Source organism: Poromitra crassiceps (genome assembly GCF_964638095.1).
Source record: "Poromitra crassiceps genome assembly, chromosome: 2".
NCBI lineage: Eukaryota > Metazoa > Chordata > Actinopteri > Beryciformes > Melamphaidae > Poromitra > Poromitra crassiceps.
The window spans coordinates 52,928,821-52,943,809 of NC_139624.1; positions in this window are offsets into that span (position 1 = coordinate 52,928,821).

A 14,989-nucleotide genomic window follows, 5' to 3' on the forward strand; every position below is an offset into this window, starting at 1 on the left:
TCCGGCTTCCCCTGCACCGGTGTCGGCTGCGGCTCCCCCAGATCTGTCGTCCGTTCCCATGGCTTACCATGATTTGGCCCCGGTGTTCGGGAAGGAACATACGCTGTCCCTCCCTCCCCACCGGCCGTTTGATTGCCCTGTTGACCTTAAGGCCGGGGCAACCTTTCCCCGGAGCCGGCTATACAACCTCTCCCGCCCTGAGCAGGAGTCCATGAGGACCTACATCCGTGATTCCTTGGCTGCGGGCATCATTAGGCCCTCGTCGTCCCCGATGGCCGCTGGGTTTTTCTTTGTGGGGAAGAAGGATGGGACCCTCAGACCATGTATTGATTTCCGAGGGCTGAACGACATCACGGTGAAGAACACATATCCGCTGCCACTCATTAGCTCTGCCTTCCCACCCCTTCATGGCTCCAAGATATTCTCCAAACTTGATCTAAGGAATGCCTACCACCTTGTCCGCATTAGGGAGGGGGACGAGTGGAAGACGGCCTTCAACACTTCCCTTGGCCATTTTGAGTACCTGGTTATGCCTTTCGGGCTTACTAACGCCCCCGCCGTCTTCCAGGCTCTCATAAATGACATTCTGAGGGATATGATCGGCCTCTTCGTTTTTGTCTACTTGGATGACATCCTCATCTTCTCACAGGATTTTGACGACCATCAACAACATGTCCGCCTAGTGCTCCAACGGCTGTTGGAGAACAGCCTCTTCGTCAAGGCTGAGAAGTGTGAATTTCATGCTTCCACTGTGTCCTTCCTCGGATATGTGATTGCCGAAGGTGAGTTACGCATGGATCCCGCCAAGGTTGCGGCTGTGGCGGATTGGCCTGAACCCTCTACCTTGAAACAACTTCAACGGTTCCTTGGGTTTGCCAATTTTTATCGACGATTTGTCCGCAACTACGGCAGTGTGGCTTCCCCTCTTACCGCCCTCACCTCCACCTCTACTCCGTTTCGGTGGACCCCCCTGGCCAAGACTGCTTTTAGCGAGCTCAAACGCCGTTTCTCTACAGCTCCCGTGCTCTCCCAACCTGACCCAGAACTGCAGTTCATCGTTGAGGTTGATGCCTCAGAGACTGGAATTGGGGCTGTTCTCTCTCAACGCTCTCCTGGGGATCATAAGGTCCATCCTTGCGCCTTTTTCTCGTGTAAGCTTTCACCCGCTGAAGCCAATTATAACGTCGGCGATCGTGAGCTGCTGGCAGTTAAGTCAGCTCTTGAGGAGTGGCGCCATTGGCTGGAGGGTTCCAAGCTCCCGTTCGTCGTGTGGACGGACCACAAGAACCTGGCCTACATCCAGGCCGCTAAGAGATTGAATTCTCGGCAGGCCAGGTGGACCCTGTTTTTCGGGAGGTTCAACTTCACCCTAACTTACCGACCGGGTTCTAAGAACGTCAAGCCAGACGCCCTGTCCCGCCAGTTCTCTGCTGACGTACGGGCTGAGCCCGAACCCGTGTTGCCTGCGGCCTGTTTTGTGGCCGCGGTAACGTGGGAGATTGAATCGCGTGTCCGTCTAGCCCAACAGGGACAGCCTGACCAAAAGGGAGTCCCGCCGGGACGTCTATTCGTTCCTGACTCCGCCCGTTCTGAGGTTCTTCTGTGGGGCCACTCGACGCGGCTTACTTGTCACCCCGGGGTTAGACGGACCCTTGCCTTCATCCGCAGGCGCTTCTGGTGGCCTGCCATGGAGGGGGATACTAGGGAATTCGTCGCCGCTTGCCCGGTCTGTGCCCGAAACAAGACTTCGACTAAACCCTCGTCAGGCCTTCTCCGCCCCCTTCCTATACCTCGTCGCCCTTGGTCTCATATGGCCATGGACTTTATAACCGGACTCCCCCCATCCGATGGGAACACCGTCATCTTGACCGTCATTGACCGATTCTCTAAGTGGGCTCATTTTATTCCACTTCCTAAGCTCCCGTCCTCCAAGGAGACAGCGGACCTCTTGGTTTTACATGTGTACCGGGCACATGGCATTCCGTCTGACATTGTGTCCGATCGGGGGCCCCAGTTCATTTCTCAGGTTTGGAAGGCCTTCTGTACGGCTCTTGGCACGACTGTCAGCCTCTCGTCGGGTTATCACCCGCAGACTAATGGCCAAGCCGAGAGGGTCAACCAGGAGTTGGAGACCATGCTGCGTTGCACCACAGCTGCTGACCCCTCCCACTGGAGTGCCCAGTTGCCGTGGGTTGAGTACGCCCACAACACGCACCCCAACGCCTCTTCCGGCATGTCTCCCTTTGAATGCTGCTTCGGTTTTCAGCCGCCCTTGTTCCCCTCCCAGGAGGAGGAGGTTGCGGTGCCTTCCATGCAGACACATTTGCGCCGTTGCCGTCGCACGTGGAAGAGGGCTCGCGCATCGCTATTACGTTCTTCTGCCAAGACGCAAGTCCAGGCTAACCGCCGCCGCACACCGGCCCCAGCCTATGCAGCGGGTCAGAGAGTGTGGCTCTCGTCTCGGAACGTTCCCTTGAAGGTTGAGTCAAGGAAGCTTGCGCCCCGTTTTATCGGGCCCTTTGTTATTGAGCGGGTTGTGAACCCTGCGGCTGTCCGCTTGGTTCTACCTGCTTCTCTCCGTCGCATCAACCATACTTTCCACGTATCCCAGGTCAAGCCGGTCCACTCTAGTCCCTTGTGCCCTCCTGCGGCGGCCCCCCCGCCACCTCGGTTAATCGACGACCACCCTGCCTACACGGTCCGGCGGCTGTTGGACAGGCGACGCAGGGGTCGTGGGTTTGAATACCTGGTGGATTGGGAGGGGTACGGCCCCGAGGAACGCAGTTGGGTTCCCCGCCGGTTCATCCTTGACGCTGCGCTCATTCGGGATTTCCTTGCGGCTGATCGGGCGCCGGGTGACGCCCGTTGAGGGGAGGGTACTGTTAGGATGACGTCACCATTCCTACGTTGACGTCGTCATTCCTACCATGATGTCATCGATCACTGATGATGTCACGATCCACCTGTGATCCACCTGTGTCTCCACCAAGTGTCTCGGTCATGCCTTCCGATGGCCTCGCTGGTGATGTCATAACACATGTGATGTCATAACACAGATGATGTCATATTCAAGTCTATAAGGGCCTGCTTCTACAGGCCTTGGCCAGTGATTGATAAATTCTCAATTAGGATCATACCAATCTCAAGCAACGTCTGCAACCTGCAACCAACTGTTCCCAAACCCCGAACAGTGCAGCTCCCAGCTTTCAAGCTACCAAGTTCCACAGCACCCCAGCTTCATCAACTACCCGCGATTAGATCCACACTTCTCACTCCGATCCTGACAGCGTGTTTCCCTAAACAGCCTTTGGTGGTCTATAAAAGGCCTCCTAACCTACGGAATATGCTGGTGAGGGCAGACCTCCCACCTATTCCACCTGTTCATTTCCTTAGCTCGATCCCCTCTGGTAATTATCCTTGTGGCCGGTGTCAACAGTGTAATTTCACATACAAAACCAATTGTTTTTACCATCCCCACAGTGGCAAAAAATATAAAATCAAAAGTGTTATCTCATGTTCCACTGTCAATGTTATTTATATGCTGCATTGTCCATGTGGGCTGTCATATATAGGTAAGTCACTGAGACCTCTTAAAACTCGTATCTCTGAACACCGCAGCACTATTAGAAATAATGTTATATCTAGCCCGGTGGCTGTTCACTTTACCTGTGCTAAACATTCTGTATCCACTCTTAAATACATTGGGATTGAGGCTCTTAAACTGCCACGCCGAGGGGGTGATATTAACAATTTGCTACTCCAAAGAGAATTATTCTGGATTTATACATTGGGCACTATGGCCCCAAAAGGCCTCAATGAGGAATTCGATATGAGACCTTTTCTATAGAGAATGTTGTTAATCCTATACTCCAACCTGTCACTAGGAGGTCCCTTCTGTGAAGCTCGTTCTACTGCTCTGTTCTCTCTCCCCTCTTGGGGTGATCTCTCATACATGTGGTTTTTCTGTGTATATTTTTTAAAAACTTTTTGCTATTCATTTTAAGTATTAGACTAATAGACTAGGTCCCCATTGCTGTTAATACAGTATGCCTTTTGTGGTTAATGAAGTCGCCTCTAGGGATGTATTTGCATTTGCATGCATTTGCATCTATAGTTGTATTTGTTTTGGGCCTTTACTGAACTTTACTGAACTATGTACTATTAAGCAGAGCCCACAAACTACTCCTTATTTGGTGGCATATATAATTATATGTGTCCTCGTCTACACTGTATATATATATATACTGTTAGAATCTGTACATGTGTGTTTTGAATAACCTATGCTGCCTATGTGTATACACCTTTATTTTAACTTTACTAATTACTAATTGCTGAACACCTGTTGATCTGTGTTGTATATTGATACGGGTATTTAAGACGGCTTCTCTCTGCCACTCCACAAAGCGTCTTGAGGAAGGGCCAGTGTGGCCCGAAACGTCACGCTGTGTGCATAATTTAATAAAGAAACCTAACGGGAGCTCCTCTGGTGTGCGGACCTTTATTTTTTCACTGTGAGTATCCTCTTTGATCCAGCACCCAGGCCCAGTGTGGCCAACCTTTGGATGTGCGTGTCCCTGTCTACTTTTTGCACTGTGACCTCTCACACACCCAATTTCCAAGCTCTGTAACGCAACATCACAGGAGCGCCTTGACGGAATCTCTTCCAATTTGCCTCAAATGGCGATTTTGACTCCAGAATTAACTAATGGCGGAGGCATAAGTCCGCGTTGCGGTCGTTCTAGTTTATGGTATGTTTTTGTGTTGCACTCAGACTGGAGACGCTGTCTGGTTCCCATAAGGACAACATGGGGAGCGGTGGAGAAGTTAACGTTAGTTGGATGTTGTAAAAGTGCATTTCTGTCAGGGGAAAAGCGGTCATAAAGGCAGTATAGATTACACTGGACATGTATTGCAAATATTTGCTAAGTCTGCTTGTTGCACAACACTTTATTGTCTGATAGAAGTGCTGACCAGCTGGTTACTGAGCTAACGTTAGCTGCTGCTAAATGCTAACATTACAGGTGATGAGTCTCAACTAGATCTCTATACAGTATTTTTCTATCCAAGTACTACTGGTTTAAATAAACAATTTGATACTATTTCCAATTTTTGCTGAGCAAGAATTGTGTGCAAAAAGAATTAAACGCAGGTCCCAAATAGACGCTGGGTCTGACTACACACTTTGGTAAATAAACGCCCGGGATACTATTTTATGTTTTACGGTATGTATGAAGTTCTTTCCCAAGCCTGTGCCTTTCCAAAAGGCAAAATAATCTAAAATAAAAGATAGTTTTGATTTAACACATGATGAGTCCGTTTATGTTATCGCATGGTTCTGATGTCATTATTGTTATTCTAAAATGAGGAAAATAGGAAAAATAAAGAAAAATGTGGTGAGTCTAAACATTTGACTGGTAGTGTATTGAATATGAATAGATGCAAACTGATGAATATGATTGAAAAGAATGACGAATGAAGAATTATTACCCACATATGCTGACAAACGCCAGAAATATTACAATATCCATCCTATCAACACCATTCTTCTGAAAGGAGTGGTTGCCCAGTCTGACCACAAAAATGTTTTGAGTTCCACCTTGTTTGGTGAGAACAATCACAGCAGCTCCTGAGTGAGAAAGGAGGCCATAAGGCGAGGAGGGGGTCTGGCGGAGCTGTCATGTGGCTGCAAACTGGGGCGGGCGCATGACCACCTCTCAAAGGTGGTGGTCCCAGACTAGGTTGCCATGGCAACAGTCTGACCGGGGGTTACGCAACGGCCGACCGAGCCCGGTCTGTCCCATGGACGCTGTCAAAAAAGGAGTGGCACAGTGTTTTTCCTGTGGAATTGGAATTGTTGTTCTGGGGAAGTGGGCTGCATCTAACTTTGCTTTCCTCCTTTTCGGCCATGTTTCTAATCCAAATAAGCCAGCTGCTTTCTTCATTATTTGGACTCTTGTTTCTTATTGGTTCTGCTCCTTGACTTCAACAGAGCTATCCCATTTCCAAACATCACACTCTTTTTTTTGATAGCAAGAATTTCTATGATCATAACATACAATATTGTTTTATAATCAGAGCATACCACTTGAGAGTAAATGCTGCTCTTTGTGTTGATTTTATACAGCTCCTGCGGAACGTTAGCCTGGACAGTCTGTATGTTTAATAATCCATGAAGCCATGTCTGCAGCCATTAACCAGCCTGTGCCTGGCTGCTCCTTTGATAAAACACAGAACACACATACAGTACACAGCTAGTCCATAAAACACAGAACACACATACAGTACACAGCTAGTTCATAAAACACAGAACACACCTACAGTACACAACTAGTCCATTAAACACAGAACACACATACAGTACACAACTAGTCCATAAAACACAGAACACACATACAGTACACAACTAGACCATAAAACACAGAACACACCTACAGTACACAACTAGACCATAAAACACAGAACACACCTACGGTACACAGCTAGTCCATAAAACACAGAACACACATACAGTACACAACTAGTCCATAAAACACAGAAAACACATACAGTACACAGCTAGTCCATAAAACACAGAACACACCTACAGTACACAACTAGTCCATAAAACACAGAACACACATACAGTACACAGCTAGTCCATAAAACACAGAAAACACCTAGAGTACACAACTAGACCATACAACACAGAACACACCTACAGTACACAACTAGACCATAAAACACAGAACACACATACAGTACACAACTAGTCCATAAAACACAGAACACACATACAGTACACAGCTAGTCCATAAAACACAGAACACACCTACAGTACACAACTAGACCATAAAACACAGAACACACCTACAGTACACAACTAGACCATAAAACACAGAACACACCTACAGTACACAACTAGTCCATAAAACACAGAACACACCTACAATACACAACTAGACCATAACACACAGAACACACCTACAGTACACAACTAGACCATAAAACACAGAACACACCTACAGTACACAACTAGTCCATAAAACACAGAACACACATACAGTACACAGCTAGTCCGTTAACACAGAACACACATACAGTACACAGCGAGTCCGTCAACACAGAGCACACATACAGTACCGAGTTAGTCCGTTAACACAGAACACACATACAGTACAGAGCTAGTCCGTTAACACAGAACACACATACAGTACACAGCTAGTCCATAAAACACAGAACACACATACAGTACACAGCTAGTCCATAAAACACAGAACACACATACAGTACACAGCTAGTCCATAAAACACAGAACACACATACAGTACACAGCTAGTCCATAAAACACAGAACACACATACAGTACACAGCTAGTCCATAAAACACAGAACACACATACAGTACACAGCTAGTCCATAAAACACAGAACACACATACAGTTCACAGCGAGTCTGTCAACACAGAACACACATACAGTACAGAGTTAGTCCGTTAACACAGAACACACATACAGTACACAGCTAGTCCATAAAACACAGAACACACATACAGTACACAGCTAGTCCATAAAACACAGAACACACATACAGTACAGAGCTAGTCCGTTAACACAGAACACACATACAGTACACAGCTAGTCCATAAAACACAGAACACACATACAGTACACAGCGAGTCCGTCACAGAACACACATACAGTACAGAGTTAGTCCGTTAACACATAACACACATACAGAATACAGCTAGTCCATAAAACACAGAACACACATACACAGCTAGTCCATAAAACACAGAACACACATACAGTACACAGCTAATCCATCATAAAACACAGAACACACATACAGTACACAGCTAGTCCATCATAAAACACAGAACACACATACAGTACACAGCTAATCCATCATAAAACACAGAACACACATACAGTACACAGCTAGTCTATCATAAAACACAGAACACACATACAGTACACAGCTAGTCCATCATAAAACACAGAACACACATACAGTACACAGCTAGTCCATCATAAAACACAGTTAACACATACAGTACACAGCTAGTCCGTCATAAAACACAGAACACACATACAGTGCACAGCTAGTCCATCATAAAACACAGAACACACATACAGTGCACAGCTAGTCCATCATAAAACACAGAACACATACAGTACACAGCTAGTCCATCATAAAACACAGAACACACATACAGTACACAGCTAGTCCATCATAAAACACAGAACACACATACAGTACACAGCTAGTCCATCATAAAACACAGAACACACATACAGTACACAGCTAGTCCATCATAAAACACAGAACACACATACAGTGCACAGCTAGTCCATCATAAAACACAGAACACACATACAGTACACAGCTAGTCCATCATCAAATACAGAACACACATACAGTACACAGCTAGTCCATCATAAAACACAGAACATACATACAGTACACAGCTAGTCCATCATAAAACACAGAACACACATACAGTACACAGCTAGTCCATCATAAAATACAGAACACACATACAGTGCACAGCTAGTCCATCATAAAACACAGAACACACATACAGTACACAGCTAGTCCATCATAAAACACAGAACACACATACAGTACACAGCTAGTCCATCATAAAATACAGAACACACATACAGTACACAGCTAGTCCATCATAAAACACAGAACATACATACAGTACACAGCTAATCCATCATAAAACACAGAACACACATACAGTACACAGCTAGTCCATCATAAAACACAGAACACACATACAGTTCACAGCTAGTCCATCATAAAACACAGAACACACATACAGTACACAGCTAGTCCATCATAAAACACAGAACACACATACAGTGCACAGCTAGTCCATCATAAAACACAGAACACACATACAGTACACAGCTAGTCTATCATAAAACACAGAACACACATACAGTACACAGCTAGTCCATCATAAAACACAGAACACACCTACAGTACACAGCTACTCCATCATAAAACACAGAACACACATACAGTACACAGCTAGTCCATCATAAAACACAGAACACACATACAGTACACAGCTAGTCCATCATAAAACACAGTTAACACATACAGTACACAGCTAGTCCGTCATAAAACACAGAACACACATACAGTACACAGCTAGTCCATCATAAAACACAGAACACACATACAGTACACAGCTAGTCCATCATAAAATACAGAACACACATACAGTACACAGCTAGTCCATCATAAAACACAGAACATACATACAGTACACAGCTAGTCCATCATAAAACACAGAACACACATACAGTACACAGCTAGTCCATCATAAAACACAGAACACACATACAGTTCACAGCTAGTCCATCATAAAACACAGAACACACATACAGTACACAGCTAGTCCATCATAAAACACAGAACACACATACAGTGCACAGCTAGTCCATCATAAAACACAGAACACACATACAGTACACAGCTAGTCTATCATAAAACACAGAACACACATACAGTACACAGCTAGTCCATCATAAAACACAGAACACACCTACAGTACACAGCTACTCCATCATAAAACACAGAACACACATACAGTACACAGCTAGTCCATCATAAAACACAGAACACACATACAGTACACAGCTAGTCCATCATAAAACACAGTTAACACATACAGTACACAGCTAGTCCGTCATAAAACACAGAACACACATACAGTGCACAGCTAGTCCATCATAAAACACAGAACACACATACAGTGCACAGCTAGTCCATCATAAAACACATAACACACATACAGTACACAGCTAGTCCATCATAAAACACATAACACACATACAGTGCACAGCTAGTCCATCATAAAACACATAACACACATACAGTGCACAGCTAGTCCATCATAAAACACATAACACACATACAGTACACAGCTAGTCCATCATAAAACACAGAACACACATACAGTGCACAGCTAGTCCATCATAAAACACAGAACACACATACAGTACACAGCTAGTCCATCATAAAACACAGAACACACATACAGTACACAGCTAGTCCATCATAAAACACAGAACACACATACAGTGCACAGCTAGTCCATCATAAAACACAGAACACACATACAGTGCACAGCTAGTCCATCATAAAACACAGAACACACATACAGTGCACAGCTAGTCCATCATAAAACACAGAACACACATACAGTGCACAGCTAGTCCATCATAAAACACAGAACACACATACAGTACACAGCTAGTCCATCATAAAACACAGAACACACATACAGTGCACAGCTAGTCCATCATAAAACACAGAACACATACAGTACACAGCTAGTCCATCATAAAACACAGAACACACATACAGTACACAGCTAGTCCATCATAAAACACAGAACACACATACAGTACACAGCTAGTCCATCATAAAACACAGAACACACATACAGTACACAGCTAGTCCATCATAAAACACAGAACACACATACAGTGCACAGCTAGTCCATCATAAAACACAGAACACACATACAGTACACAGCTAGTCCATCATCAAATACAGAACACACATACAGTACACAGCTAGTCCATCATAAAACACAGAACATACATACAGTACACAGCTAGTCCATCATAAAACACAGAACACACATACAGTACACAGCTAGTCCATCATAAAATACAGAACACACATACAGTGCACAGCTAGTCCATCATAAAACACAGAACACACATACAGTACACAGCTAGTCCATCATAAAATTACATTACATTACATTACGTCATTTGGCAGACGCTTTTATCCAAAGCGACTTACAATAACACATTTTTTGTCAGCAATAGAACAATCAACTATGGAGCACAGTCTGTGACAACTACAACTTCTGAAGGAACAGTGGTACAAGTTTAGGTTAGTGGTACAAGGTTGGTTAGGTTTTTTTTTGTTTTTTTTTTTATATATAAGGAAAGAGAGAGACGAAGTTAGATCAAGGAGGGCCCAGATGGAGCCTGAAAAGGTGTGTCTTTAGTCTTTTCCGAAAGATCGGCAGTGATTCAGCAGTCCTGACCGAAGGTGGAAGCTCGTTCCACCATTGAGGTGCCAGGGACGAGAAGAGTCGAGATCGGGATGAGCGACTTTTGAGCCCCCGTAGCGAAGGAGGGGCGAGGCGACCTGCACTGGTGGAGGAGCGAAGGGAGCGGTGAGAGGTTTGGAACCTGACCATGGATTGCAGGTACCGGGGAGCTGACTGGTGTACTGCCCTGTAGGCCAGTACCAGTGTCTTGAATTTGATGCGGGCCAAGATGGGAAGCCAGTGGAGCTCCTGGAAGAGGGGAGTGACGTGAGAGAATTTGGGTTGGTTGAATATCAGACGGGCTGCAGCGTTCTGAATGAGCTGAAGCGGTCGGATGTCGGTGGCAGGTAAGCCGGCCAGAAGCACGTTGCAGTAGTCCAGGCGGGAGGAGACAAGAGACTGGACCAGGGGTTGAGTCGCTTCTCTTGTGAGAAAGGGACGGATTTTGCGGATGTTGTAGAGAGAGAACCTACAGGAGCGCGCTGTAGCAGCTATGTTGGCAGAGCAAGACAGCTGGTTGTCAAGGATCACCCCAAGGTTCTTGGCTGTTTGGGAGGGAAGTACAGTGGTGTTGTCAATGGAGATGGAGAGATCTGTAAGAGGGCAGTCTTTTCCTGGGAGGAAGAGTAGCTCGGTCTTACCAAGGTTGAGCCTGAGGTGGTGGGCAGACATCCAGTCGCCAATGTCTTTGAGGCATGCAGAGATGCGAGCCTTGATTTGAGTGTCAGAGGGGGGGAAGGAAAGGAAAAGCTGGGTGTCATCAGCATAGCAGTGATAAGAAAAGCCATGAGAAGAGATCACATAGGCAAGAGATCTGATATAGAGAAGGAAAAGTAAGGGGCCCAGGACTGAGCCCTGGGGGACACCGGTGGTAAGAGGACAGGATCTGGAGAGGGACCCTCTCCATGAGACCTGGTATGAGCGATTCGAGAGGTAGGAAGCAAACCAGGAGAGTGCAGAGCCTGAAATGCCGAGGTCAGACAGAGTGGAAAGAAGGATTTGGTGGTTGACTGTATCGAAGGCAGCAGACAGCTCAAGGAGGACAAGAACAGAAGAGAGGGATGAGGCCTTAGCAGTGTGAAGGGCCTCTGTGACAGCAAGAAGAGCTGTCTCAGTGGAGTGAGAGGCCTTGAAACCGGACTGCAGTGGGTCCAGGAGGTCATTTTGGGAGAGATAGAGAGAAAGTTGTTCGGACGCTGCTCGTTCGAGGGTTTTGGAAAGGAATGAGAGAAGAGAGACAGGTCTGTAGTTGTGAATAGCAGTAGGGTCAAGGGAGGGTTTCTTAAGCAGAGGCTTGACTCTTGCAGTCTTTAGAGCAGGCGGGACAAGACCAGAGGACAGAGAGGAGTTAACTCATTGAATGCCATGGACGGACATGTTCGTCATTTCAAATAGTAACGTAGAGTGCCAAGGACGGACATGTTCGTCAATTGCGTTTTTTGACGGTGGGGCGTCGATCAAAGCCTTCTGCCTCTCCTGTACAAATATTATAGCTATTGGAGGTCTATAACCTATTTTACAGAACCCTTAGGTGGCGACAGTGCTCTCCACATAACAGAAAGGCAAGGAAAAAACAAAGAAGAAGTCGTTATGGAAACGGAAATCGCATCGCATCCGTATGCATCGATATGCTGAAGCACGTTACTGCAGCTGTGCCTGCAGCAGCCAATCTGCTCCCACAATTGAGCCGCTCCGTGTCGGTTGCGACAGCACATCCGCACATCCACACCGTGGAGTTGTTATTATTCTCAACTGGAAGCATCGTTGCCGGTGACAAACACACGCGGAACGCTGTAAAAAAGCTGGATGTCGCGCACAGCAAACTCAGCAGAGAGCCACCACAGACAGGAGGAGGAGTGTGCAGTTGAGGCGAGGCGAGGCGGGGCGGGGCGGGGCGGGGGGCGGGGGGCACGCAGAGCAGCACGCAACACCCAGACGGACCCAGGCAGCAGGACAGGATTGACAAACGCAAGCCAGAATATCCGATGCCCACCAGCAGCAAGCTTCAGAGTCAGTGATGTGCTTGAAATGTTTAATTTCACAAAAGGCCAATTATCTCAGCTTCTAGAAAAAAATTGCTGTTTTTGGATGAATCAAGCTATTTTCTCCGGCTCATAACTAAAGAACGGAAAATGGGATCAATATACTTTTTTTTGCAGATGATAGAATAGAGTCTCATCGTTCTTTGTGCGTGTTCAGTGTTTACATAGTAATATCACACAATATTCTGTGGGCCTCGAGAAATCACTGAAAACGCTCTGAAACTCTGGCACTGGGAGCGTCCGTTCTCCAAAAGTGGCTGGCACTCAATGAGTTAATGAAGGTAGTGAGGAAGGGAGATATGTTAGGTGAGATGGTTTGGAGGAGAGAGGAAGGGATAGGATCGAGGGGGCAGTAAGTGGCTCGGTTTGAGCTGATGAGTTTAAGCACTTCATCAGGAGAGAGAGGAGAGAAGGAAGGAAATCCAGGGACAGGGGGCCGAGAAGCAGGATTGGAGTCGGGAGTGTTAGTGAGGGTGGCTGGAGGATGGAAGGAGGAGCTGATGTCATCCACCTTTTTAGTAAAGAAGGTTACAAAATCATCAGCAGAGAGGGAGGAGGGAGGGGGAGGGGAGGGAGGGTTGAGGAGCGTGGAGAAGGTGGCGAACAGTTTACTGGGATTGGATGCAGAGGACTGGATTTCAGAGATGAAGAAGGAGGTTTTTGCTTTAGAGACAGCATCAGTGAAGTTTGAGTGGATAAGGTGGTAGGAAGAGAGATCTTCAGGGAGATGTGATTTTCTCCATTTTCTCTCAGCTGCCCGAAGCTCAGTTCGATAAGTTCGCAGAGATTCAGTCAGCCAAGGAGAAGGGGGAGAAGATCGGGCAGGCTTAGTGGTGAGTGGGCAAAGAGAATCAAGAGCGGAGGAGAGAGAGGAGAGAAGAGTAGTGGAAGCCTCGTCGGTGGACAGCAGAGCAAATTTCTCGGCAGGGGGAAGTAGGGAGAGGACGGTAGAAGAGAGGGAGTCGGGAGAGAGAGTTTTTAGGTTGCGTCGGGTGGTGGTAGAGTGAGGGGGAGATGGGTGGGAGGAGGGGAGGGGGATGGGAAGGGAGAAGGTGATAAAGTGGTGGTCGGAGACAGGAAGAGGAGTCACAGTGAGATTAGAGGTGGAGCAGGATCTGGTGAAGACCAGGTCAAGCACATTCCCTGCTTTGTGAGTAGGAGGAGATTGAGAGAGGTAAAGGTCAAAGGATGAGAAGAAGTTAAGGAAAGACGGAGATTGTAAGGTTACTGGCTGGATGTTGAAGTCTCCCAGAAGGATGAGTGGAGTACCATCCTCAGGAAAGACGGAGAGGAGGGTGTCCAGCTCGTCCAGAAAGTGACCAAGCGGACCAGGCGGGCGGTAGATTACCACAATGTTGAGCTTGATGGGTAGGGATACGGCAACTGCATGGGACTCAAAAGATGAGATAGACAGATGAGAGAGAGAGGTAAAACACAGAACACACATACAGTACACAGCTAGTCCATCATAAAATACAGAACACACATACAGTACACAGCTAGTCCATCATAAAACACAGAACATACATACAGTACACAGCTAGTCCATCATAAAACACAGAACACACATACAGTACACAGCTAGTCCATCATAAAACACAGAACACACATACAGTACACAGCTAGTCCATCATAAAACACAGAACACACATACAGTTCACAGCTAGTCCATCATAAAACACAGAACACACATACAGTACACAGCTAGTCCATCATAAAACACAGAACACACATACAGTGCACAGCTAGTCCATCATAAAACACAGAACACACATACAGTGCACAGCTAGTCCATCATAAAACACAGAACACATACAGTACACAGCTAGTCCATCATAAAACACAGAACACACATACAGTACACAGCTAGTCCATCATAA